This window comes from Cornus florida, unplaced genomic scaffold, assembly GCF_030987335.1.
Source record: "Cornus florida cultivar Cherokee Brave unplaced genomic scaffold, ASM3098733v1 CherokeeBrave_3.0.0_Hap2_Chr10, whole genome shotgun sequence".
NCBI classification, from domain to species: domain Eukaryota; kingdom Viridiplantae; phylum Streptophyta; class Magnoliopsida; order Cornales; family Cornaceae; genus Cornus; species Cornus florida.
The window spans coordinates 64,621,273-64,649,138 of record NW_026775580.1 but is presented as its reverse complement, the minus strand read 5'-3'; the positions used below and the strand labels follow the sequence as shown (position 1 = coordinate 64,649,138).

General features: G+C 38.4%; 1 pseudogene; it reads right to left on the bottom strand.

Annotated features, from left to right (window-relative positions):
- The window catches only part of LOC132279182 (subtilisin-like protease SBT3), an 85,544-nt pseudogene that overhangs the window by 49,603 nt on the left and 8,075 nt on the right, over positions 1 to 27,866 (bottom strand).

Here is a 27,866-nt window from a genome sequence, read left to right as displayed (position 1 = left end):
ATCAATTATCTGGACTTGTGAGTTGGACTATAATTGCTGAATTAGTACACTAAATTATGTCAATTATATGGATGTTGTGGATCGTATGCACCGGTATGGGACGGTGGCATACTAGGATGGTTTAGCACAAAATGCTAAAACCTACCCTATTAGAATAAGTGAATGGACTGTAAAAATTTAATCCTACTTATATTTAGGTCAGATCAATCGAATAAGTTGAGTGACCACATGGATTAATTGTTGGTTATAGTTAAATCATATCAACTGAATAAGTTGAGTGACTAACTGGATTATAAATCGTATGTCAGATCAATGAATAATTGAGTGACGTACTATGGTTCTGGACAGACTTTAGATATATGATTATGGTACGACGATGTGAGTTTGAGTCTCATAGTCAATGGTTAGGGTGCATATATGCAGTGAATGCGCAGCTGGCTACGATACGTTGAGGTGTACCCTGTTAGGTCTACGTACTCATGCCAACCTTTGGGTGCGTTTTTGCATGTTGCCTTCTATTCAGGCTGAGGCCACCTTCGTACTCCAATGAATGTCCCTTAGTATGGATATATATGTATATATAGACTAGATAGATATTGTGAGATATCTGGGGTGTATCTACGTATCGGTTCACTGTATGGATTGTAGTTAGATTAGAACTTGTTCGTGGGCCTGACCCACTCTTATAATTTTCAGGTATCGGACTGTTCCAGTCTTAGGCTTGATCGTGCTGAGCAGAAACTATCATTCATTCTACCGACGACGTAGGATTTCATTCCATGTTTTAGTTTTGGTTTTATTTCCTATTATTTTATGATCAGTTGGGATCTGATTTAGGGGTCCACTAGATGGATTCCCGAGTTATACTCTTGGAGGTTTTGGAGAGTTGGATTTTATAAATCTTTAAGTTTGGAGGATTTACATTTAATATTTCTTTCAGTTTATTCTATTTCTTATTTCATTTTTATAATCTGTGTTCATTTTAAAATATTAATTATTTGATATTCCCTCGGGTTTGGGCTTGGGCTTGGGCCTGATCAACCCGTGTCTCGGATCCGAGGGGTATCACAGTTGGTATCAGAGCACTCTAGGTTCAAGTGTCTCTACGGTATTTCGTATTAAGACTTCTGCGTAGTGTTTTCTATTGATTAGAGCTTAAGTTTACAATGCGTCGTATTCCTTTACGGTTTATTTAGCAAGTACTGATGTCAAGTTTATTCTGTAATTTCAGAATGTTTGGCACTAGGAAAAGGATGTGGTTCGCGATGAAACCAAATAAGGACCTAAGGAAGAAGAAGGTTACTCCGACAATTCCCCTGCGCAGGCCGATCAAGAAGGCAGAATTGGAGACCAGGGAATTGGCTCCAATAAGTGTTGCTTCGGAGTACAAGTTAATGAAGGTTTCTGGTGTGCGAGATTGGCCACCATACTGTGGACCTAACACAACTTTGGTGGTGCTCGAAGACGATCCAAGCGGGGAGGAAGAGCCCGAAGAAGATCAGGATGGAGGAGATACCGGAGCGGCCAAGATGGAGGGCACCAATGTTAAAGGATGAATGCTCTTCTAAGAGTAATTTTAATTACTAGTAGTAGAGGAGGTATTAGTAAAAGTGCAGTACAGATTTAATCACGTACACTAGTGTTATATTAAGAAAAATAACTTACGATTATTCGTTTGATAGTTTATGGTTTGGAAAAGTTCTTAATAAAGTGAACTAGCGGTTTTGGCTATCTTTATTGTGTTTTATGGTAACATATTTGTGATTTATACACATATGGTTTTATTAAACTGTATTGGAATATGTATGTTGTGATAATAAATGATTTATCACAGTGGAGTGATTGGTTTTTGAGCAGGTAAACAAATATTTGCTTGTAAGTACGTTGGGTTGAGACAGGATGCGTACCAAAGAGTTTATAAAAGAACTTGTGTAACTCAATATGGTAGGTTTGGTTTAGAAGGAGGAATTCCCAAGATATAATGATAATCTAAAAGTGGGTAGATTTTGGAGTATTTTGGTTACTTTATGTGTTTTGCTCTACGGAGTATTCAGGAACATTGAATTTTTATAGATTAGTTGGTGACACACGTATGCAGTGGACCTCAGGGTATTTCTACACCATTTGGCAATGCAGCCATTCTACAGGAGAGTGACTCAGATTTCTAGCCAATCTTGTGGTCCTGGACATGCGCACTTATGTTGTGTTACGCGAGATGGATTAGTTATTTCACTACCATGGCCGAGTTAAGGATTTGGATAGGTCTATTGTGTGCACCATACCTGGTCAGGATATTTACGTCGTTGCTATGCTACGTTCTAATGGGGTCACTAGCACTTATTGTTTCGTATAGAGGAGGAGACATAGGAGGGGGATAATTGTATCGTTGGATAGCTCACCAATCGTACAGGACTTTTCGGATATTTTTATGGGATTCCAGGGATACCACCTATTCGCGAGATTGACTTTGTGAGTGACTTAGCACCAGGCACTATGCCTATTGCTAGGGCATCATACGGGATGGCACTAGTGGAGATGCGAGAGCTAATGGATCAGATTCAGCAATTACTCAGCCAGGGTTTTATTCACAGGAGTACTTCACCCTGGGGAGCACCGGTTTTGCTTGTGAAGAAGAACGATGGTTCACTTCGCCTGTGTATAGATTACAGGGAATTGAATAAGGTTACTATTCAAAATAAGTATCCTTTACTTAGAATAGAAGGTCTTTTTGATCAGTTGAAGGGAGCGACATACTTCTCTTGGATTGATCTTCGTTCTGGATATCATCAATTTCAGGTTTGGGAGCAGGATGTTCCGAGGACAGCGGTTCTCACTAAATATGGTTCTTATGAGTTTCGAGTCATGCCTTTCAATCTGACTAACGCACCTGCGGTTTTCGTGCACTTAATGAATAGAGTCTTTCGGGCTTATTTAGATCAGTTTGTCATCATCTTCATAGATAACATCTTAATTTATTTAAAGTCGGAGGACGATCATGCTAGACATCTTCGGATAGTTATGTAGACGCTTCGTGAGCACCAGTTATATGCTAAGTTTGAGAAGTGTGAATTTTGGCAGCGGGAAGTGAAGTTTCTGGGTCACGTGGTGTCAGAAAGGGGAATTACGGTAGATCCAGCCAAGGATTTAGCAGTGGTTGAGTGGGGACAGCCTACTTCACCTACCGAGATTCAGAGTTTTCTCGGATTGGCCGGATATTATCATAGGTTCATCCAGGGGTTCTCGAAGATAGCGGGACCACTCTCTCATTTGACTAAGAAAGGTGTACGGTTCGTGTGGGATGAGCACTGTCAGAAAGCTTTTGATGAACTGAAGACTAAGTTAACTTCTGCACCTTATTTGTCTACCCCTGTGACGGCCCAAGTTTTATAAACCCGGTGCGTCAGTGATAACCAAAAGATGACCCGATAATGGATCCGAAATGCAGAAGCGAAAGGTGAAACAACGGTCTCTAGAGATACAATGCATCTCTAAGACACCAATGTGACCCTCAATGAGGTTACGGAACCCAAAGGAAACAAATGCAGAAGTGTCCTTTCAAAAACGGACAAAAAGAACCTAGGGGCAAAATGGTCATTTTATAAAAAGTGGATTCAAGTGCTATCGAGCACACCGCTGGGAAGAAAATAAAAAATTAATCATAACAGACTCAAGAATTTCATTATTCAGAGTCCGGACGAAGGAGAAAGATCAAAAATAAAAATGATGTCGTGGCGGCCCGACGAGGACAACCCACCACTGCTGCAACTGAGAGTAAAAACGGGCATCTAAACGGACTTTTTTGGAAAAACTCAAAGAATAAACCCCCCCTAAAATCAAGTTTTCTACCCTATGTGTGGACTAAAACAAAAAAAAAAATGCATTATAAAATGCCCAGAATGCCCCCAAGAAAACCAGGTCAAGAGGGAAAAAAAAATCCGAGCTACTGCCCAAGTTTTGGAAATAGGGCTTCGAAAGGTTTTTAAATTTCCTAAATTGAAAATGCAATCTTAAAATGCACCCACAAGACCTCCAAAAGTTTTGGATCGGTCATGACGATTTTCAAAAAAAAGTCGATGAATAGTACCAACTACATTTGTATTAAAAATTTCCAAAACCTGGCAGCAAGGATTTTTCGGAAAAATATTAATTTTTGAGGGCCAAGATGATGTTTTCTGGAAAAACACAAAGAAGAAAACCCCCGCAAAATTGAGTTTTCTACGTGCTCGCAATGAAAAATGAAAAAAAAAATGTATTATGAAATACCCGAAATGCCCTGGAACAGAATAGGGTAAAACTCCCTAAAAATGCTACTTAGAGTTCTTGTTTCATCAAGGAAGGTATTGTTTGCCAAAGTGAGCATGCAAGTGTATGTAATATGATAAAATAGATGTGCTACAATGGCCTATGGCCTCATTAAAATACATTTATAACATTTGACATGTCAAACCTCCAAGTTCGAAAAATTACATTTCATAGACAAACCATGAACATGCTAACACTTGCATGTGAACAAGAATGCTTCTAAAGAAGCTCAACTCAGCAAATCCCCCAAGCAATTACAATCTCTAATCTTGAATCCTCTACCTGAAATATGCCCCAGTATCGTAGGGGTGAGTAACATAAAGCTACTCGTAGGAAATGAGCATGCATCGACCTAAAGTTTTACAAGTTGCATGATTTAATTATTGTGGTTCATTCCACCTAACGTCTATGTCAAGGTGAGACTCAAGGAGCATCCTAGCTACCTAAGATCATTTCTAGCATTAATCACCTCATTCATGCAATTTTAACAACATAGGGTCATGCTTACACAAAGCAACAACATAGGAGCATGCTTACACAAAGCAACAACATAGTGGTTCTCAAGGTTATCAACTTGAAGTCTAAAATGTAACATCAACTAAATATAACAATTTAGCATACTTAGAATATCTAATACCACACATCAAGACATAAATTCTCTAGGTTATCAACTAGCAATCTATAAGTGTGAAATTAACTAAATATATCAATTTAGTATGGATGTACTTAACAACATCAAATCGCCAATTACCAAAACCACAAGTCACAATTAAACATTGGTTGTCAACTTGGAATTGAATGCGAAATCAAATAATGGAAGACTTAGACATCACAGCTCGGATTTCTGCCGAGACAAGGCAAATTTGGAGCTACTAACCCCCAGGAAGCCTACCCAACGCGCGAACTTTATAGGGCTAATTTGGAGCTACTAACCCCCAAGCAGCCTACCCAACGCGCGAACTTTTGACTTAGACGACTCTTATCCCCGTACTAGAGCCAAACCGTAGCCATCACAGCATAACAATGTCCCAAGCAACTCCAAAATAAATAAGTTAACAACTTATATACATATTAAACAGTACACGAAACTACCTTCATGCACAAGTAGGTTGTAACCACACAACACATGCTCTAAATCCACAACAACTATAGGATGACAATGTCGAATCTTCAGAGCGCAATTTGTTACGCGCTATAATAACATCACATGTCGAATCTTCAGTATGCGATTCGCTACACGCTATAACAATATAATCCAATATTGAAAACATAATTTATAAATCTATTACAAGTCTAAAATCATGTTTCAAACATACTATCAATGCCAATTTCAGGATTTAATCATTAAAGCAATAGAAACGGAATTTCAACAAATAAACTAATTAATTTCCCTAGCTTTCAAATCTCAATCAAATGGCCCCTAATCAATGTATATTATATAATATAGCATAGTATATACATACATTCACTAAAATCTCAATTAAGCCAATGGCACAACAAGGTAGAATTTAATTATATCATGATAATTAAACTTCTAAATTTCAAAGCAACTTCAAATGGTCCCAATTTAATATATACTAGTACATAAGTCCTAGTCATCATGATTATCAAGTAAAAAACTTAATTGGGCCAAGGGAACCATTAAATAGATTTTAATTCATCATTTAATTTAAAATCTCTAGATTTTCATACTTGTCCAAATACTCCCAAATTAAAGTATGTTAACAAACACGCTAAGACTTAATTTAAAAGCATACTACAAGTTCATTTCATGAAAGGTATGGCCATGGGGTTTAATCTTTCACCAAAGATAAATATTAAATAAAAAGTGCAATTCTTATTCAATTAATCCCAATTTAATATATGTTAACTAACATATTAAAATATGATTTTCTAGTATGCCACAATTCCATTCTAAGTTATACACATCCTTGTGAATTAAATTTCATACAAAGAAATAATTAATACTAATTTTCTAGAATTGATACAAGGCATGCAATTAAGTTGTATAATCATGCTAAACACTCAATACAACACACACAAAAGCCTAGAACATCCTCTACCTCAATTTGAGATGAAAATCTCAAAAGCCACCAAATGGAAACCGCTCCGAATCCGACGAAACTTCTAGGTTTTGTCGGGGACTACATCGTGCACATAACCCCCAAGGAAGCCCCATTAAAATCACAACTTGACTTCAATCCCAAACACAAAGAATGGTCAGAAATGGGTTCTAATAAGGGTGAAAGAAGCGCGTAGTCAACACGAACACTAAACGCAAAGGCCCTTCTATGTTCTGACGAAGGAATGAAGCTCAAAAGAAGAGAGAGAAGGTGGCAGCCACCCTTGGGCTGCCATGGAAGCTTCAGGTCCTGCAAGAGAGTGGGGAAGATGAAAAAATAAAATATCTCACCCCCCTTTTATAGAAATCTCAAAAAGTGCCCCGAACGGGCCCCGCCGAGTCTGAAAAAGTAAAATTTGAGCAAACGAACTCAAATGACAAACTCTGTGAACGAAAAAGATTCAAAATGATAAAATATGAATAACAAAAGAAATAGCGTTAAAAACTGAGTCCCGAGCAAAAAGTTATGCCCCAAATAAGTTTAGCACTAACCGGAGCCAGAAACCCTGAAACTGGAAAACAATGACCAGAAGGAATTTCTAAGAGTACACGACTCAACAAAAAGTGAAAATGAATCTCGTACGAGGATCCAGACTCAAAGCAAGGCATTTAGCAATAACTTTCATTAATTGCACAATGGCCCCTCCAAAAAGTGAAAACTACACTAATGGCCCAGAATGAAAATATCTTCCAAAAATATTTTCTTAAATAAAATAAAATATCTTCAAAAGATATTTACGAAAAACACCCTAAGAAAAGAAAATGATTTCAAAGAACTTTGCATCCATGCCCCTATGGACACCGGGAGCAACCAGAGTACTTTCTTACAAAAGTAAAGATACGTATTTCGCGGAAACCACTCAAGATGGAGATACATGAAGTCAAAAACCAACTCCGAACACAAGAAGTTGGTTACGCCAACAAAGTGTCAAACGGGGAAAACACAAAATAGGGAAAAGGAGAAATAGAGAAAAGGACGAAAAGTGAATAGTGTCAAAAAACGAAAAATGTGGAAACAATTCGGTCCTCAAAGGAAGTTATCAATCCATAGAAAAGAGTCTCGAAAATCACTCCAAAGCACTCGAGATGACACTAAGTGAAGAGGAACTGAACTCAGAAAGGAAAGACAACGGAAAAAAAATATCCGTGAAAATCCGGGTCATTACAACCCCACAGAGCGGGATAGAGTATCTTGTCTACACAGATGTTTCTTTGCAGGGTGGTCATGGATGTGTTTTGATGTAGGAGGAGCGACCGATTTCGTATGGATCTCGTAAGCTTAAGCCTCACGAGCTTAATTATCCAACACATGATTTAGAGTTGGCAGCTGTGGTTTTTGCCTTACGCATTTGGAGGCAGTATCTGTTGGGTGCGTCCTTCAGATTATTTAGCGATCATAAGAGTCGCCGACCAATTCCTAGTCTTTCAGATCTATTCACTACTGAGTGAAATACTTTGAAGACGGTAGATGAGTTGTCAGATGCTTTCTTGGTTTGCATAGTAGTTACACCTTCTATTATTCACAAGGTTTGAAAGTGCAACTCACGGATCAGCAGTGCATTGACAAAATTACAATGATAGCTTCTAGAGAGGTCCCATTTTACCATGTTGGGGCTGATGGAGGTTTGAGGAACAAGGGCCGTTTGGTGGTACCTTCTACTGATGGTTTGAGGAAGGATGTGATGACTGAGACTCACCACTCTGAGTTTTCAGTTCATCCAGGAGGAGACAAGATGTATCAGGATATGAAGAGATAGTTTTGGTAAGCAAGTATGAAAAAGGACATTTCTATTTTTGTCTCCCGATATAGTACTTGTCAGGTGGTCAAGATTGATCATCAGAGGCCACCAGGAGCTCTACAGCCATTACCTATACCGGAGTGGAAATAAGAGAGCATTTATATGGATTTTGTGGAGGGATTTCCTAATTCTTTCAAGGATCACAACTCCATTTGGGGCATCGTGGATAGGTTGACTAAATCAGCTCATTTCTTGCCTATTCGCACTGACTTCACTTTGGAGCAGTTGGCAAGACTTTACATTACAGAGATTGTAAAACTACATCGAATTCCTTTGTTTATTATATCAGATAGGGATTCGAGCTTTGTGTCCGGATTTCGGAAGAGTTTTCAGTGAGTTTTTGTGTCGCCTGTTTGTTTGATGGAGGTTGGCGAAAGCAGATTCTTATGTCCTAAGTTCATTTGGGTTATTTCTAAGAAGATTGCTCTTATTAGGGATTACATGCGTGCTTCCCAGAGTCAGTAGAAGAGTTATGCCGATCGTCACACTCGTGCTTTGGAGTTTCAGGTTAGGGATCCGGTTCTGCTCAAAGTGTCTCCTAAGAAAGGTGTCATGTGCTTTGGGAAGAAAGGGAAGTTGTCACCGCGGTTTGTCGGTCCATTTATGATTACGGACCGAGTTGGAGCTGTCGCTTATCGGTTGGCACTTCTGGATAATTTGGATCGCGTATACAACGTGTTCCATGTTTCCATGTTACGGAAATTTCTGCAAGATGAGGATCGGTATCAGTATATCGATGTTGGGGAGATTGAGTTGCAGGCAGATGCAACATATTTGGAGCCACCATGTTGTATTGTCGACAGTCGAGATCAAATCCTTCGTAATAAGGTTATCCCTTTGGTTGGTGTTCCGTGGAGTCATCACAATGAGGCTGAGTCTACTTGGGCACGGGAGGATGTCATTCGCTCGCAGTTTCCTGAAATATGGAAAGAAGGTAAGAGCGAATTTCGAGGACGAAATTTCTATTGTTAGGGGGGAAGAATGTAATACCCCTAATTTTAAAAGGAAAGTTCTAGTATTTTAATTAAGTATTTTGTCACATTTTTAATTATTTTAATTGTTTATTTGCTTGATATTTGAATTAATTGAATTTTTATTTATTTAATTGAATAAATTGACTTAATTGTAATTATTTGAAGTGTTTGCATCAATTACATTATTGCATTTAAATTATTTGATTGTGTGTCCTTAAGTGGTTTATTATAATTGTTTAATTATGTAATTAAGTTAAATTAGTTTTTAAATACATTAACTACTTAGGGTTCTTTTAGAAGTCACGTACGTGTAGCCGACATAGATTTTAACTTAGGTTTTGTTCTATGCGCTGACTAGGATTTAATTAGGGTTTTGTCTCTTATTATACATGGACTGCGGTTCTGTTTTAGCATATATATATATATATATATATATATATATATATAATAGAATGGTCTGCTAGATATAGTAAAACTCTATTCACGTACCAAGGATATTGAGAGAAAACAGAGTAAGGTTGGGAGAAGAACAGAGAGGTTACAGTCGAGGTTTCGGCTGTGGATCAATGGACAGACCTAAGAGGAGGGAAGGTTGAACAGTAGAAGGTTGAGTTGACAGTCGACGGACGTCGTTGGAAACTTTAGAAAGACGGCGACAAGGTTTTGGTTACAAAACTGCAAAGGCAAGTTCTTTTCTTCCTCTCTCTCCTTGGCCTGTATTATGTGCATATAAATTGGTGTTTTTTTTAAATCGCTGTATTAGTTCTTACTGTGGAAAACTAAGGACTGGGGATTAATACTGGATGTATACTAGACTGGTAAGATAGTTTTAAAGAACAACAGAAGGGTTGGAAAAGGCCGGAGACGAAGCAGATGGTCGGAAATGGAGGAGGATTAGACCAGAGCTCTCAAAGGAGGAGAGAGCCGACTCCAGGAAGTTGGGAGCCAGCTCCTTCCTTCATAGAGCCAACTCCAAGGGCTAAGGAGCTGGCTCTAAGGTGTTTGGAGCTGGCTCTAAGGTGTTTAGAGTCTGCTCTATTGGATAGAGAGTAGGCTCCGTTGTTAAGGTTTGTTTGGACGTGTTTCTGGAACAGTTTGGCACTGTTTTGGGACATTTTTAATATTCTGGATTGTTTCAACGACTAGATTGAGAATTTTAAATATAATTCCATGGGATTTTAAACTCTCTAATTGCATAATTTGAACCATAGTGCAAATAGAAATAACGGTATAAAAATAAGCAACTTTGCATGCTTAAATGGATAGGGAGGATTAAATTGTGTAATCTTTTGTTAACAATTTAACGGACTGTAACATGGACTCTAAACATCATATTATACAATATTAGGATCCACCATGCATAAATTATCTCTATATGCTAATGGTTCTCACAGTGTGGATGTTTTAAGCAATGTCGCACACTGTTGACGGATATAACGTATTTAATTGCTTAAACTTAACTTAGCAACTTAGATGACTGGAGTATGACTTCTAAATTTATTTGGAGGCATAATAGGGTTTTATACATATTAGACTTTATTACATTTCTCTCGAATTTTAATTGAAGAATTATTAAAATATATTCTGTCAATTACATGGGATTATGTGTTGGATCGTAATTGCTGAATTCTTATATTAAATTCTGTCAATTATTTAGAATTATGTATTAGATTATAATTGCTGAATTCTTATATTAAATTCTCTTAATTATCTTGATTTGTGTGTCGAACTATAATTGCTGAATTAGTACACTAAATTATGTCAATTATATGGATGTTGTGGATCGTATGCACTGCTATGGGATGGTGGCATACTAGGATGGTTTAGCTCAAAATACTAAAACCTACCCAATTGGAATAAGGGAATGGATTGTAAAAATTGAATCCTACTTATATTTAGGTCAGATCAACTGAGTAAGTTTAGTGACCATCTGGATTAACTGTTAGTTGTAGGTAAGTCATATCAACTGAATAAGTTGAGTGACAAATAGGATTATGAATCGTATATCAGATTAATGAATAATTGAGTGATATACTATGGTTTTGGACGGACTTTAGATATATCATTATGGTACCTTGATGTGAGCTTGAGTCTCATAGTCGATGGTTAGGACGCGTATATGCAGTGGATACGTAGCTTTCTATGATAGGTTGAGGTGTACCCTGTTAAGTCTAGGTACTCATGCCCACCTTTGGGCGCGTTTTTGCATGCTGCCTTCTATTCAGGTTGAGGCCCTCTTCGTAGTCCAGTGAATGTCCCTTTGTGTGGATATATATGTATGTATGGACTAGATAGATATTGTGAGATATCTAGGGTGTATCTACGTATCGGTTCACTATATGGATTGTAGTTAGATTAGAACTTATTCATGGGCCTGACCCATTCTTATATTTTTCAGGTATCTGACGGTTCCAGTCTTAGGCTTAATCGTGCTGAGTAGAGACTATCATTCATTCCACCGACGACATAGGATTTCATTTCATATTTTAGTTTTGGTTTTATTTCCTGTTATTTTATGATCTGGGATCTGATTTAGGGGTTCACTAGATGGATTCCCGAGTTGTACTCTTGGAGGTTTTGGAAAGTTGGATTTTATAGATCTTTAAGTTTAGAGGATTTTATATTTAATATTTCTTTCAGTTTAATCTATTTCTTATTTCATTTTTATATTCTGTATTCGTTTTAAAATATTAATTGTTTGATATTCCCTCGGGTTTGGGCTTGGGCCTGATTAACCAGTGTCTCGGATCCGAGGGGTATCACAGTTGGTATCAGAGCACTCCAGGTTCAAGTGTCTCTAGGGTATTTCGTATTAAAACTTCCGCGTAGCGTTTTCTATTGATTAAAGCTTTAGTTTAGGATGCATCGTATTCCTTTACGATTCGTTTAGCAAGTACTGATGTCAAGTTTATTCTGTAATTTCAGAAAATTTGGCACTAGGAAAAGGATGTGGTTCGCGATGAAAGCAAATAAGGACCCAAAGAAGAAGAAGGTTACTCCGACAATTCCCTTGCGAAGGCCGATCAAGAAGGCAGAATTGGAGACCAGCGAATTGGCTCCAATAGGTGTTGCTTCAGAGTACAAGTCAAGGAAGGTTTCTGGTGTGCGAGATTGGCCACCATACTGTGGACCTAACACAACTTCGGTGGTGCTCAAAGACGAGCCAAGCGGAGAGGAAGACCCCGAAGAGGATCAGGATAAAGGAGATATCGGAGAGTCCAAGATGGAGGGCACTAGTGTTAAAGGATGAATGTTCTTCTAAGAGTAATTTTAATTACTAGTAATAAAGGAGGTATTAGTAAAAGTGTAGTACGGATTTAATCACGTACACTAGTATTATAGTAAAAAAAAAAATAACTTACGATTATTCATTTGACAGTTTATGGTTTGGAAAAGTTCTTAATAAAGTGAACTAGCGGTTTTGGCTATCTTTATTGTGTTTTATGGTAGCATTTTTGTGATTTATACACATAAGGTTTTATTAAATTGTATTGGAATGTGTATGTTGTGATAATAAATGATTTATCACAGTGGAGTGATTGGTTTTTGAGCAGGTAAACAAATATTTGCTTGTAAGTACGTTGGGTTGAGACAGGATGCTTACCAAAGAGTTTATAAAAGAACCTGTGTAACTCAATATGGTAGGTTTGGTTTAGAAAGAGGAATTCCCAGGATAGAATGATAATCTAAAAGTGGGTAGATTTTGGAGGAATTCCCAGGATAGAATGACAATCTAAAAGTGGGTAGATTTTGGAGTATTTTGGTTACCTTATGTGTTTTGCTCTACGGAGTATTCAGGAACATTGGATTTTTATAGATTGGTTGGTGGCACACGTATGCAGTAAAGCTCAGGGTATTTCTACACCGTTAGGCAATGCAACCATTCTACAGGAGAGTGATGGACCTATGACACTAGATATTGGTAGACTCAGATTTCTAGCCAATCTTTTTGTCCTAGACATGCACACTTATGTGGTGTTACTTGGGATGGATTAGTTATTTAACTACCATGGCCGTGTTAAGGATTTGGATAGGTCTATTGTGTCCACCATACCTGATCAGGATATTTACGTCGTCGCTATGCCACGTTCTAACGGGGTCACTAGCACTTATTGCTTCGTATAGAGGAGGAGACGGAAGAGGGGGACAACTGTATTATTGGATAGCTCACCAATCGTACAGGACTTTTCAGATATTTTTATAGGATTCCAAGGATGCCACCTAGTCACGAGATCGACTTTGTGAGTGACTTAGCTCAAGGCACTACGCCTATTGCTAGGGCATCATACGGGATGACACTAGTGGAGATGCGAGAGCGGAGGGATCAAATTCAGCATTTACTCAGCCAGGGTTTTATTCGCAGGATTACTTCACCCTGGGGAGCACTAGTTCTGCTTGTGAAGAAGAAGGATGGTTCACTTCGCCTGTGTATATATTACAGGGAATTGAATAAGGTTACTATTCAGAATAAGTATCCTTTACCCAGAATTGATGATCTTTTTGATCAGTTGAAGGGAGCGACATACTTCTCTAGGATTGATCTTCGTTCTGGATATCATCAATTTTGGGTTCGGGAGCAGGATGTTCCTAGGATAGCGGTTCTTACTAAATATGGTTCTTATGAGTTCCGAGTAATGCCTTTCGGACTGACTAACGCACCTGCGGTTTTCATGAACTTAATGAATACAGTCTTCAAGACTTATTTAGATCAGTTTGTCGTTATCTTCATGGATGACATCTTGATATATTCAAAGTCGAAGGACAATCATGCTAGACATCTTCGGATAGTCTTGCAGACGCTTCGTGAGCACCAGTTATATGCCAAGTTCAAGAAGTGTGAATTTTGGCAACGGGAAGTGAAGTTTCTGGGTCACGTGGTGTCAGAAAGGAGAATAACAGTAGATCCAGCCAAGGATTCAGCAGTGGTTGAGTGGGGATAGCCTACTTCACCAACCGAGATTCGGAATTTTCTCGGATTGGCCGAATATTATTGTAGGTTCATCCAGGGGTTCTCGAAGATAGCGGGACCACTCACTCATTTAACTAAGAAATGTGTATGGTTCGTGTGGGATGAGCACCGTCAGAAAGCTTTTGATGAGCTGAAGACTAAGTTGACTTCTGCACTGGTTTTGTCTACCCCACAAAGCGGGATAGAGTATTGAAGATGCGAGAATTCGTTTCTTCTTTCTCTCTCTAGAATTCTTACCCTTCAATACAATCCATAATCATTCCCCCTATTTTCCACCTGTAATAGTCTATTTGTAGGCCATTACCATTATTATTGTTAACTGATTACATTGGGCCTATATTCAAAAGTTTTATTCCTTCTGGGCTTGATCTTCCAATGGGCTTGATCTTCCTCGGTGGATTCCCCCAGGTTCGGCCCATTCCGAGGCGCTTTGGCATGGATCCTACTTCAATTGTTCGACCCGATCCCGTTCCAGCGAACTGTATCCGGCCCATGCCACTTGCTGCATCCTCAACTGCCCCCATAATTACCCCTTATTGATTAGGGGGTAATTATTAGAGGCTGCTAATGATAACCTGACGGCTCGAGAAGATCGTGTGGGAGAATGGACGGTTAGATTTAGGGGTCGGCGTTTCGAGATTCAAAAAACTCATCGCTTTCCTGACTCCTCGGCCCTTGGGCTCACCTTGTCTTTATAAGCTTCATAGATGTTCCATCAATCCTCTTTACCATCTCCATCTCACTTTTTGTTGTTCGAATCCTCTCCGGCGATCTCTTGCAAAAGATCCTCCTTCCAATGGCCTTGCAGTACTTTCTGCCGTTTTCACTTTCTAAGGTTAGTTTCATTTGCATTTTTCTTTTGGAAGACTTCTTTCTCCTCCTCGGAATCTTCGTTCATTCTCACCATGACAGTAGATCTAGACGTTCTTCGCATGAAACTTCACCTCCCTGACGATGTAGAAATTAGAAACTGCCCCCGAGAGGTGAATATTAGAACCGGTGCTGGCCTTCTTCCCGGCGAGGTCCTGTTTTCACTCCTCCATCTTAATCTCCTTAGGTTTCCTTTGCATCCTTTCTTTTGCTATGTTTTCAACAAGCTAAATCTTTCCCCTTTGCAAGTAAACCCCAATTTCCTTAGGATCTTACTCCTGATTCGTGACAGAGGTCTGGATCTGGACCTCATAGATCTTCTCCTCTATTACAAGGTCAGCAAGATCAGAACTGATGAACCGTTTTACCACTTTTTCCCCATTGAGAAGAGGTCCATCTGCATGGATAAAATCAAATCCGAGAAGGGCTGGAGGAAAAATATAATTGGGGTTAGGGGAGCCTGGTTCTCTCCAGCTGCGGAGGATTTCCCTATCCCGAGCACTTTTGGAGAGTGCTCTGTCTCTTTTTACAAGAAATATAAAAACCATAAGAATGACTGTCCTTGCGAGATTTGTATTCCTCGTTTTTGTACTTTCTTGTGCCATTCCTTAGGCATTCCTTGTGATGATTTGAGCTACGGTATGTGCAGGGATAGGGATAACTACCTGAAGCGGTATGTTCTGACCAACGTTCCCTCCTGCTCGGACCTCCTCACCTCAGACAATCTCCTCAATATCTCAGTCCTCGGCAAGACAATAAGCCAACTCCAGATCCCTTCCTTCGGCAGGAAGAAAACTTCCCCCAGGCCAGCTATCACCCCTGCATCAAATTCCTCACCGGCTTCAGCATCTTCTTCTGCTACCCTTTCTGATACCACTCCTTCCACCGATCCATCCATGACGACTGCTGACCCGGTCGCTAACACAGCGACTGCCAATCCAAACGTTACCCCTTCTGTCAACAATCCTCCTAGTTCTACCATTGTTTTCGCACAGGACAAGGCCAGAGGAAAGAGGCACCAACCTGATAGTGCCCTCAGCATCGATGACATTCCTTTGTCTCAGAGGGTTAGGCCCTCTGGGCTGAATGTGGTACCCCTAGCGAGACCTCCTCAGACTAGGCCCCCTACCCCTTCTGGGCATGCCTCCGCTTCAGGAACGGCGCCATGGAACCCTCGCTTCATTCGAACAGACGGATCGTCTGTTAAACCGACCGAGACCATGTTCAAAGATGGTCAGACTGCAATGGCTTACTACAGGAGCATGTGGACTCCCAAGGACATTGAGGTAGCCAAAGGTCTGTCTCAGAGGGAAGTGTTCATCCGATTTCCCTTATCTGCCATAGAGGTAACTTCTGCCCCTTACTCAATAAGTCTTTATACACTCTTTACACTTGTTTCTGCATACTTAAGCCTCACCAGCTTAATTTTCCAACACATAAGTTGGAGTTGGTAGCTGTGGTCTTTGCCTTACGCATTTGGAGGCAGAATCTGTTGGGTGAGTCCTTTAGATTATTTAGCGATCATAAGAGCCGCCGACCCGTTGCTAGTCTTTCTGCTCTATTCACTACTGAGTGGAATGCTTTGAAGACGGTGGATGAGTTGTCGGATGCTTTCATAGCTTGTATAGTAGTTACACCTTCTATTATTCACAAGGTTTGAAAATACAACTCATAGATCAGCAGTGCATTGACAAAATTGTAGCGATAGCTTCCGGGGAGGTCCCATTTTACTATGTTGGGGCTGATGGAAGTTAGAGGTACAAGGGCCATTTGGGGGTACCTTATGCTGATGGTTTAAGGAATGATGTGATGACTGAGACTCATCACTCTGAGTTTTCTGTTCATCCAGGAGGAGACAAGATGTATCAGGATATTAAGAGGCAGTTTTGGTGGGCAGGTATGAAAAAGGACATTTTTATTTTTGTCTCTCGATATAGTACTTGTCAGGTGGTCAAGATTGATCATTAGAGGCCACCAGGAGCTCTACAGCCATTACCTATACCGGAGTGGAAATGGGAGAGCATTTCTATAGATTTTGTGGAGGGATTTCCTAATTCTTTCAAGGATCCTAACTCCATTTGGGGCATCATGGATAGGTTGACTAAATCAGCTCATTTCTTGCCTATTCATACTGACTTCACTTCGGGGCAGTTGGCGAGACTTTAAATTACAGAGATTGTAAAACTGCATGGAATTCCGTTGTATATTATATCGAACGGGGATTCGAGCTTTGTGTCAGGATTTTAGAAGAGTTTTCAGCGGGTTTTTGTCGTCTGTTTATTGGATAGAGGTTGGTGAGAGCAGATTCTTAGGTCCTAAGTTCATTTGGGATATTTCGGAGACGATTGCTCTTATTAGGGATTGCATGCGTGCTGCCTAGAGTTGGCAGAAGAGTTATGCCGATCGTCGCACTCGTGCTTTTGAGTTTCTAGTTAGGGATCCGGTTCTTCTCAAAGTGTCTCCTAAGAAAGGTGTCATGCGCTTTGGGAAGAAAGGGAAGTTGTCATCGTGGTTTGTTGGTCCATTTATGATTATGGATCGAGTTGGAGCTATCACTTATCGGTTGGTACTTCCAAATAATTTGGATCGCGTACACAACGTGCTCCATGTTTCCATATTGTGAAAATTTTTGCGAGATGAGGATCGATATCAGTATATCGATGTTAGAAAGATTGAGTTACAGGCAGATGCAACATATTTGGAGCCACCATATTGTATTGTCGACAGTCGGGATCAAATCCTTTGTAATAAAGTTATCCCTTTGGTTCGTGTTCCATGGACTCATCACAATGAGGCTGAGTTTACTTGGGAACGGGAGAATGTCATTCACTTGCGCTTTTATTAGGAGGGAAAAATGTAATACCCCTAATTTTAAAAGGATAGTCCTGGTATTTTAATTAAGTATTTTGTTGCATTTTTAATTATTTTAATTTTTTATTTGCTTGATATTTGAATTAATTGAATAAATTGACTTAATTGTAATTATTTGAAGTGTTTAAATCAATTACATTATTGGATTTAAATTGTTTGATTGTGCGTCCTTAAGTGGTTTATTATAATTGTTTAATTATGTAATTAAGTTAAATGAGTTTTTAAATACGTTAATTACTTAGGGTTCTTTTAGAAGTCACTTATGTGTAGCCAACATAGATTTTAACTTAGGTTTATTTCTATGGGCCGACTAGGATTTAATTAGGGTTTTGTCTCTAATTATACATGGATTGGGGGTTCTGTTTTAGCATATATATATATAATAGAATGGTCTACTAGGGTTAGCAAAAATCTATTCACATACCTAGGATATTGAGAGAAAACAGAGTAGGGTTGGGAGAAGAACAGAGAGGTTACAGTCAGGGTTTCGGCTGTCGATCAACGGACGGACCTAGGAGGAGGGAAGGTTGAACAGTAGAAGGTTGACTTGACAGTATATGGACGTCGTCGGAAAGCTTAGAAAGACGGCAACAAGGTATTGGTTACAAAACTGCAAAAGTAAGTTCTTTTCTTCATCTCTCCCCTTGACCAGTGTTCTGTGCATACCTAGAGGATCTCTAGGATGTTAATTGAATATTAATTGAACCTTGCATGTTTAATATATGTGAATTTAATCATATGTATGTGCTGAACTTTGTCCGAAATAATTCTTGCAACTTTGTTCTTCGTCGTCTATTTTAAAGCATATAAATTGGTATTGTTTTAAATCGCTGTATTAGTTCTTACTATGGTAAACTAAGGACTGGGGGTTAATACTGGATGTATACTAGACTAGTAAGATAGTTTTAAAGAAGAACAGAAGGGTTAAAAGAGGTCGGAGACGAAACAGATGGTCGAAAACGAAGGAAGAGTGGACCAGAGTTCTCAAAGGAGGAGAAAACCGGCTCCAGGAAGTTGGGAGCCGGCGCCCCCCTTCATAGAGCCGGCTCCAAGGGCTAAGGAGCTGCTCTAAGGTGTTTAGAGCCTGCTCTGTTGGTTAGAGAGCAGGCTCCTATGTTGGGGTTTGTTTAGACGTGTTTCTGGAACAGTTTGGCACTGTTTTTGGACGTTTTTGATATTCTGGATTGTTTCAAGGACTAGATTAAGAATTTTAAATACAATTCCATGGTATTTTAAACTCTCTAATTGTATATAATTTGATCCATAGTGCAAATAGAAAGAACGGTATAAAAATAAGCAACTTTGCATGCTTTAACGGATAGGGAGGATTAAATTGTGTAATCTTGTGTTAACAATTTAACGGACTGTAACATCGACTCTAAACATGATATTATGCTATATTAGGACCCACCATGCATAAATTATCTCTATATGCTAATGGTTCTCACAGTGTGGAAGTTTTAAGCAATGTTACACACTGTTGACGGATATAACGTATTTAGTTGCTTAAACTTAATTTAGCAACTTAGATGACTGGAGTATGACTTCTAAATTTATTTTGGAGGCATAATAGGGTTTTATACATATTAGACTTTATTATATTTCTCTTGAATTTTAATTAAAGAATTATTAAAATATATTCTGTCAATTACTTGGGATTATGTGTTGGATCGTAATTATTGAATTCTTATATTAAATTCTGTCAATTATTTGGAATTATGTATTGGATTGTAATTGCTGAATCCTTACATTAAATTCTCTCAATTATCTGGATTTGTGTGTTGGACTATAATTGCTGAATAATTTTACTAAATTATGTCAATTATATGGATGTTGTGGATCGTATGCACCGGTATGAGACGATGGCATATTAGGATGGTTTAACTCAAAATGCTAAAACCTACCCTATTGGAATAAGGGAATGGATTATAAAAATTGAATCCTACTTATATTTAGGTCAGATCAACTGAGTAAGTTTAGTGACCACCTGGATAAACTGTTGGTTGTAGTTAAGTCATATCAACTGAATAAGTTGAGTGACTAACTAGATTATAAATCGTATGTTAGATCAATGAATAATTGAGTGACATACTATGGTTTTGGATGGACTTTAAATATATGATAATGGTACCACGATGTGAGCTTGAATCTCATAGTCGATGGTTAAGGCGCGTATATGTGGTGGATGCGTTGCTGGCTATGATAGGTTAAGGTGTACCCTATTAGGTCTAGGTACTCATACCCACCTTTGGGTGCGTTTTTGCATGTTGCCTTCTATTCAGGTTGACCTTTCGTAATCCAGTAAATGTCCCTTAGTGTAGATATATATGTATATATGGACTAGATAGATATTGTGAGATAACTAGGGTGTATCTGGGTATCGGGTCACTGTATGGATTGTAGTTATATTAGAATTTGTTCGTGGACCTGACCCACTCTTATATTTTTCAGGTATCGGACGGTTGCAATCTTAGGCTTGATCGTTCTGGGCAGAGACTATCATTCATTCTACCGATGACGTATGATTTCATTCCATGTTTTAGTTTTGGTTTTATTTCCTATATTTTATGATTAGTTGGGATCTGATTTAGGGGTCCACTAGATGGATTCCAGAGTTATACTCTTGGAGGTTTTGGAGAGTTGGATTTTATAAATCTTTAAGTTTGAAGGATTTTATATTTAATAATTTTTTCAATTTATTCTATTTCTTATTTCATTTTTATATTCTGTGTTCGTTTTAAAATATTAATTGTTTGATATTCCCTCGGGTTTGGGCTTGGACCTGATCAACCCGTTTCTCGGATCCAAGCGGTATCACAGTGCTATGCTATTTCCAGCTTATTATAGGTTGTATGATTGAGGTATGAACGATTTTAAAACTGGTGTGTGACTATATAGTTGTTGAGGTTATGTAAAACGATGGATTGATTAAAGAGTGGATCTCATAGATGTTTTATGGACTGTGTGGGATTGTGTTTGATGCTTAGACCTGGGTACAGGAATGACGTCTTTGTTGAGATCGGATCGATGATGAGAATGGCCTAGCCAACCATTTCTCCTGAGTCAGTCCATCTGTAGCACGATGTCGGGTCAAAGGTTAATGATTGTTTCAAGTTATCATAAATAGTAAGAGTATGGTATTGGGTGTTGTGACACTAAGATGGTGTGGATTCGGGTGGTTATCTCGGTTAATGGGGTGTGTTAAGTAGGACCAAGTGTCCGATAATGGGTTTGTGGTACAATCATTGATTATTGAGGATTTGTGACTTGGGTACAGGATGATCTGTTTTATTATTTTGGTGACTCATGATTATGTAGTTATTAGGGGATTCATTATTTAGTTATCTTGAGGTTGATCAATATAATAATTGCCTATTGGTGTGGTTGGTGGTCGCTGTATGATTATGTAGTGGTATAACTGTGTGTTGGATGGCAAGTGTTGGTCTGACTGAGAGGTGTAGATTTGAGTTTGAGTCTGGTTATGTAATGAACGGAGTTCCTTGTTTGGGATTTTGTGTGTCCTTTGAAAGACAAGTTGAGATGGGATATTGTCAAGTTCAGATGACGAAATCTTTTAAGAAAAGTATAATGTAATGTTTCCAATTTTTACCATTTTTCAATTTCTGGAATTTTCTGATTTTTCGAGGTTATTTTCGTCTTTTTTCGTTTTGCGTGCCAAACACCATGAGGTGTGTTGGGTATGTCCGAGAGTTTATTGGGGCATTTCATTGAGTTCAGGACTCTTTGAAATACAAGGATTGTCATTTCAGCATTTTTTCAGCTTTTCTGACCGGAAAGTCCCGTGCGGGACCCACTACCGGGATTGTTGTGTACGAGAGTTTTATTTGGGTCCAGTTACACCTCATTTTATTTTATTTCATGTGTTATGTGTGGTTGTGAATTATTAAATGTGTATATGTATATATATATACACATTTATGGTGAAAATTTAAAAGAAAATTAAAATGTTTTTGGTGGTGGGACCCACCACCTCTTTTAAAGGCCAAGAGGCCAAATAAGGCCTCATATTTCACTCCCTCACTTTCTCTCTCTCGTCCAACTCTCTCTCTCTCTTCCTCTTTTCTCTTTTCTCTTTTCTTTTTTTCTTTTTCTTTTACAATCTTTAATCTTGGTTTTCTCTCTCATCTTTGAGAGATTTTTGATGCCGTTTGCGGCAAATTGAAGAGCACGACGAGATTTACGAGTTGATCGGAGCCAATCTCCGTTTGGTGCACCTTGGAATTTCAAAAATTAGGGTTTGGACTGGGCAATTTGGGGCTTCTTGTGGGTTTGATCTCTAATTGAGGTAGGGGTTTTCCTAATGTGTAAGTTTTGATTCAATTTGAGTAAATTTCTATTACTTTTGATATATGTTGTAAATCGTGAAATTTGATACAAACTTGTTGAGTTGTGAATGTCTCTATATGTGTAAATCATAAGTTGTTTAAATCTTGAGTTGATGGTTTATCTAATTTTATTATTAGAAAATTTTGAGAATCCTTGAACATGCCTTACTTGGAAAAATGATGTCCTTGTTGTGTTAATCATTTAAGTATGCCATGGATATTACTTGACTCTTGTAAGATGAATTGATGATAATGTTGGTGCAATAATGATGAACTTATGATTTGAGATTGAAAATCATTACAATGCATACCATGGCATAAAAAGGGAATTTAGAGGTAATTTGAAAAGAAAATTTGTTTTATTTAAAAAGTGAAGTTTCTTTAAGAAAGGGAAGTGTTTTTTTTTTTAATTAAAAAAAAAAAAAAAAGAACTGGATTTCGCGAGTCTGGAGCTAGCTTGACCTAGAGGGAGCGCGGCCCGGTTTAGGGCGTGAAAAAGTTTATACTATGCCCTTTAACGGTTGCCAGGCATTGCTAGAAATGGAACCGGGGATAATTATTAATCTCGTCCCGGTAAAGTCAGTTAGCAGGTTTTCGAAAAGTGAAAGATGGGTTGGTATAGACTAGGTTTGGGATGGGTGCATCATATTCCATATCATGCACATCATTTTGTAGAATTGTGTTATGTGCTGAGATTGTTGCCTATAAGTTGTAAATGTTGTGTGGACTCCCATTGCATGACCCCGATTCCTTATCATTCCTTTATGTGTTACGTGGCTCAAGGGAGTCCAAAACTAATGCCTTAAGCAACTTCTATTGAGCTTTATGCTCACCCTTTTAGTAATAACATTTTTCATGTCATGGCAATGAAGTGGCGGACAACAACCCACCACCAGTTTAGTAAAGTTAACAGACTTGAACTCTTTTGTGCTCGATGTGTAATATACCTTTTTGTTGTAAATGGTATTGGGGATCATTTTGTATCTTCTACATGGTTGGTAATGGTCTTAAGACCATCTATTTGTATTTTGTGGTCTCACCATGATTTCAATATCCATGTAAGGCTTTAAGGCCGTATTTTTGATATATGACGTTCTTGTTTAATTTTAATGATGTATCGGACTAGTGTATGGCCTTATTCGATTTTAGTACCACTTAGAAATGTTGGTTTCATCATTATATGGAAGATTTAGGACAAGTTTGGGCCTTGAGTAAGGTCACCAAAGGACCAAAGTAGTGCCAAAGTGCACAAAATCAATTTTAGGCATTTTCTGGGCTAATTTTAAGGTTCTGGACATCTTGAACCGGTTCAGCCCCATTAACTGGTTCAAGGGGTGCATTTGGTTCACATATGGGCTTACTGCCCATCTTGAACCGGTTCATGATTCTTGAACCGGTTCAAGTCCTCCAGTGGGTCATTTTTGCCTTGACAGTTTGACAGCTTTGATCACCAGACTTCGAACGGTCATAACTTCTTTGTTCTGAACCCAAATAGGGTCATTCTTGAGTCCATTTTCAAGGATTTCGTGTTAGCTTTCCAATGAGACTAACCTCATCCTCAAATTCCGTTCATGTTGAGATTTATGGTTGTTTTAGTGGAATATTGTAGGAAAATGCATTGAACCGGTAAGGGCGCTTTTGGTTATTCATATCCGGTGACCTTAAAACTTCACCGAGCATCATGGAATGACTAGAATAGTTGTTCTAAACCTCATTTGACTAGTTTAAGAATGGATTACCTTCTCACATTATAAAATGACCATTTTATCCCTAGTGTGTCCTTGGGTTTGGTTAAGGACCCGGATAGCGATCCGGACCCTCGGTTTGGGTCGTTACAGAATATGTCCATCTTAGCTCTTTTGATTAATTTAATTTTTACCCAACTAAAATTAAATCAATTGCACAAAACAATAAATAATTAGAGTGAAAGAACATCATATATATATTTTTTTTTTTTACGTGAAAATCGATTCGCTATCTTGAAGCGGTGTTACACAAACTCTGTCTCAAGCGGACACCCACTTCACTATGCCAAAAACTAGTTGCTAAATATCCCAAACTAATTCCTCTGATCCCTCTCACCCTACTCTGTCAAGAACTAGTTGCTAAAAATTCCAGAGTTACCCTACGATTCCTGATCCAGTTGTTCGAAATCGAGCTAACTCCTCAATTCTTGCATAACGGATGCAGAAAGAATATGGATGCTCCTACCAACACTCTGTAGTGACCGAATCGCCTTCCTTGCAATCATAAAGATGAAAGGAAAACAAAAATTTGTTACTCTGATCAGCCAAGATAAACCTAAAATATTTTGCACACCATTCATCAACCTAATATCACTTGTGTATTAAGTGTTAACTTTCATATATAAAAAAATCAATCAGAAAATAATGTTCCTATCAAAAACACTCCCAAAAGCTCTCAACAACGATGAAACATAGATATATCTGTCACGTGTATTGAGATATGTTAATTCAGAGTTATCCCGACAAGTCCAAAACCGAGACCAGTCGCACCAATGAAACTTTTTACCAACTAGTGGAAGTCGACTGGTCTGAGAAACCAAGACCACTTGGACAGGTGTAACTTTTTTCCCACCGGTGGGAGTTTAAAAAATATTCAAAAATACATATTTTAATTCTTGAAAAATATTTATAAACTTTTTCGAACACGAGTGTACTCACACACTCATTTACCTTTTGTAGGAGATGCTCAAATCTGATCAATAGGTATTGATCTTCTGTCGAACACTTTCAACTTAAAAAAAAGAGAATCTCTCTGACTCTCTCAAGCACAAGGCATCTAAGCAAGAAAACCAGTCAAATTCTACTCCAAAGTTGGTTTATCATTTGATGTTGAAGGGAAAGAAGACGTTGTTTTTTTTTTTTTTTGCAGTAAGTAAATAGGAATTTATTAAAAGTACAATGTTTTGACAGTTGATTTCATAAAGGTAACTTGAGAAAAGGGTGCTTAATAAAATTCTTGGTATTTCGGATTGGTCATTTGCTAAATTTAGTACCAGAGGTCATGCCAAAATCTTTATTATTTTCATGTCTCATGCACAATTCGAACGAGGACCTACCAAACATTGACAATAGGCGATACCACTATAGGACTCCTCACACTATGCTTACCACTATCTTCTACCCAAATTATAGAACCAAATGTGACTGTCCAATTCTTGTCACTCATATAAAGTATAGTCAATGAGTAGCCCTTCTTCTCATACATCTTCTCAAAAGTCAGTGTCTCCGGCGAGACTGTGACTGCAGAACCTCTTGGTGCTTCAACCTTAGCCATATAAGTGGCCGTGGCATTGCCAACATTCGTGACAGTCCTCTGAAATTTCTTAACCAGTGTGCCTGTTTCATTAGTGTACAAAGCAATAAAGGATGGGTAATTGAGGTCAGAAGAGGGGTTTGAGCAATTGTTACTGTTTGATCTTGTAATGGTCAAGATTTGATTCTTAGTGAAGTTCATTGAGCAAAGGAGATTCACGTAGTCCTGTGGAGTAGCATCATAGATAAGGCCTGGACCAAGTGCTCGGTTAGGATCAACCTGACCTGCCCCCATTGCCAGAGGTGAAGCATCCAAATTTAAGTCACTGTCTAGGATAGGATTGTGTGTATTGTAAAATGGGTTGGCTGTCATCATCATGGCAGACTTAATAGCAGCTGGACTTCATTCCGGGTGAGCGCCTTTTAGAAGTGCAGCAATGCCAGAAGCATGAGGACAAGCCATAGATGTCCCAGAGATCATATTATAGTCACTGGACAATAAAATATTTGAGCCAAAATGAGTAGCCAGAACATTTGGACTCCATGCTGCTAAAACTAATGTCCCAGGTGCCATTACGTCTGGCTTCAAGATGTCTGGATAGCTCGGGGCAGGACCTCTTGAAGTGAATGAAGCAACAACAGGGGCAGGCTTTGTCCCTACAATGGTCTGTTGGAACTTCATGCTCGCTATCGATGTATTTCCACTTTCAACATATTTGATCACGACTGAGGCATCTTTAGTGCTAATCACAACTCCAGGACGGGTATCTTTTTATATCAAATATTAAAGGATCATCACAGATAAATATAACTGCAGCCACATTTGACTGTGAGACATTGCCAAATTGATAATAAAAATGGCTCCGTGTCATCACATATGAGGACGCCATAACGGGCTCCAGACAACAATGCAGTTGAATTGCACGGAGACAGAGTCTTGTTGTAAATGAGAGGGAGGTCTAACACCAAGGCACTTGCAGGGAACAGGGTCCGACCGGCGATTGTCAGCCCATTTCCGAGAGTCGAAGTGCCAACAAACCACCGGTCAATTGTGCCTGCCACGACGGTCAAGACCCATGGGATCCCATTGTGCAACTGTCCAAGAGATTTGCCTGCATTTCCTGCTGAAGATGAAACAACCACACCCTTCTCCATGGCTCCAAAGGAAGCTATGGCAATAGGATCCTCATACAGAGGTACCCCATCGAAACCCTTTCAAATCGATATCAAGTCAACGCCATCCGCAATGGCTTGGTTCATACCGGCAAGGACATCAGAAGCAAACTCTCCTTCATCCCAACTGACCTTATACATGTTGGGAAACGTGCTAGTTTTAAAAACTTTTCGAGAGATTTTAATTCATCGATCTTGATTCATCATATAGAGACAAATTTTATGCAAAAAATAAAAAATAAAATAAAACATGATATATCATTCAATCAACAGATTGAATACTTACATCAAAGGTCTAACTAAACATTTAAATCTTTCCTCTAAAGTGAATGTTCTCACTTATTGTAGATCCCTTAGCAAGATGCCTTCTCCTTGGATCTTCATCTTTTTGGTAATTGTTTTGCCTTTAGGAATCACTCATAAGCCTCCATGAATGACCTTGGAAAACTAAACTTGTGAGAGCCTCCATTAGATAAGAACATCAACCCTAATTTTTTAGAGAGAGAAAATATATTCCTTTTTTTTTTCCTTCCCATAAAAATCACCCCCAAAAATATACATAGATCATGTATATTTATAGGCAACATAAAAATAAAGAAAAGGAAACAACAAATCATTCTCAATCTCTAATTCACATGTCTCAAATCTAATATGATTCCAATATCAAGTTGGGCTATGAGTGAGAATTCATTGGGCCTATTATTTTATTGGCTACAATGAATTAATAATTGGCCCAATCCATGGACCCAATTCAATTAATTCATAAATTAATTTCTACTCCACTAAAAGAAATTAATTGAACTCCAATTAAATAATAAATAACATCTAAGTCAATATTGTACTTTGACCCCTCTATGCATAATTAGTTATCGGATAAATAAAGTCATCAATCCGACTACTTAATTAATATATTTATTTGGTACCTTTGATTATTTCTGACTCAATCACAATAAAACATTTGTTTGACAAAAATAATAATTTAAATAAATAAATATATAATAAATCATTTTGTCTAAAAACACACGAAGGCCTTCGAATTTACGTTGTGATCAATCATAATCAATACAAAATAAATACAAGTAGCAATGATGCAAATATTGAAAATATAACCCTCTTACTTTTAATTACATAACTACTCAAAGTGTCGGTCTAAGGTTCCCGA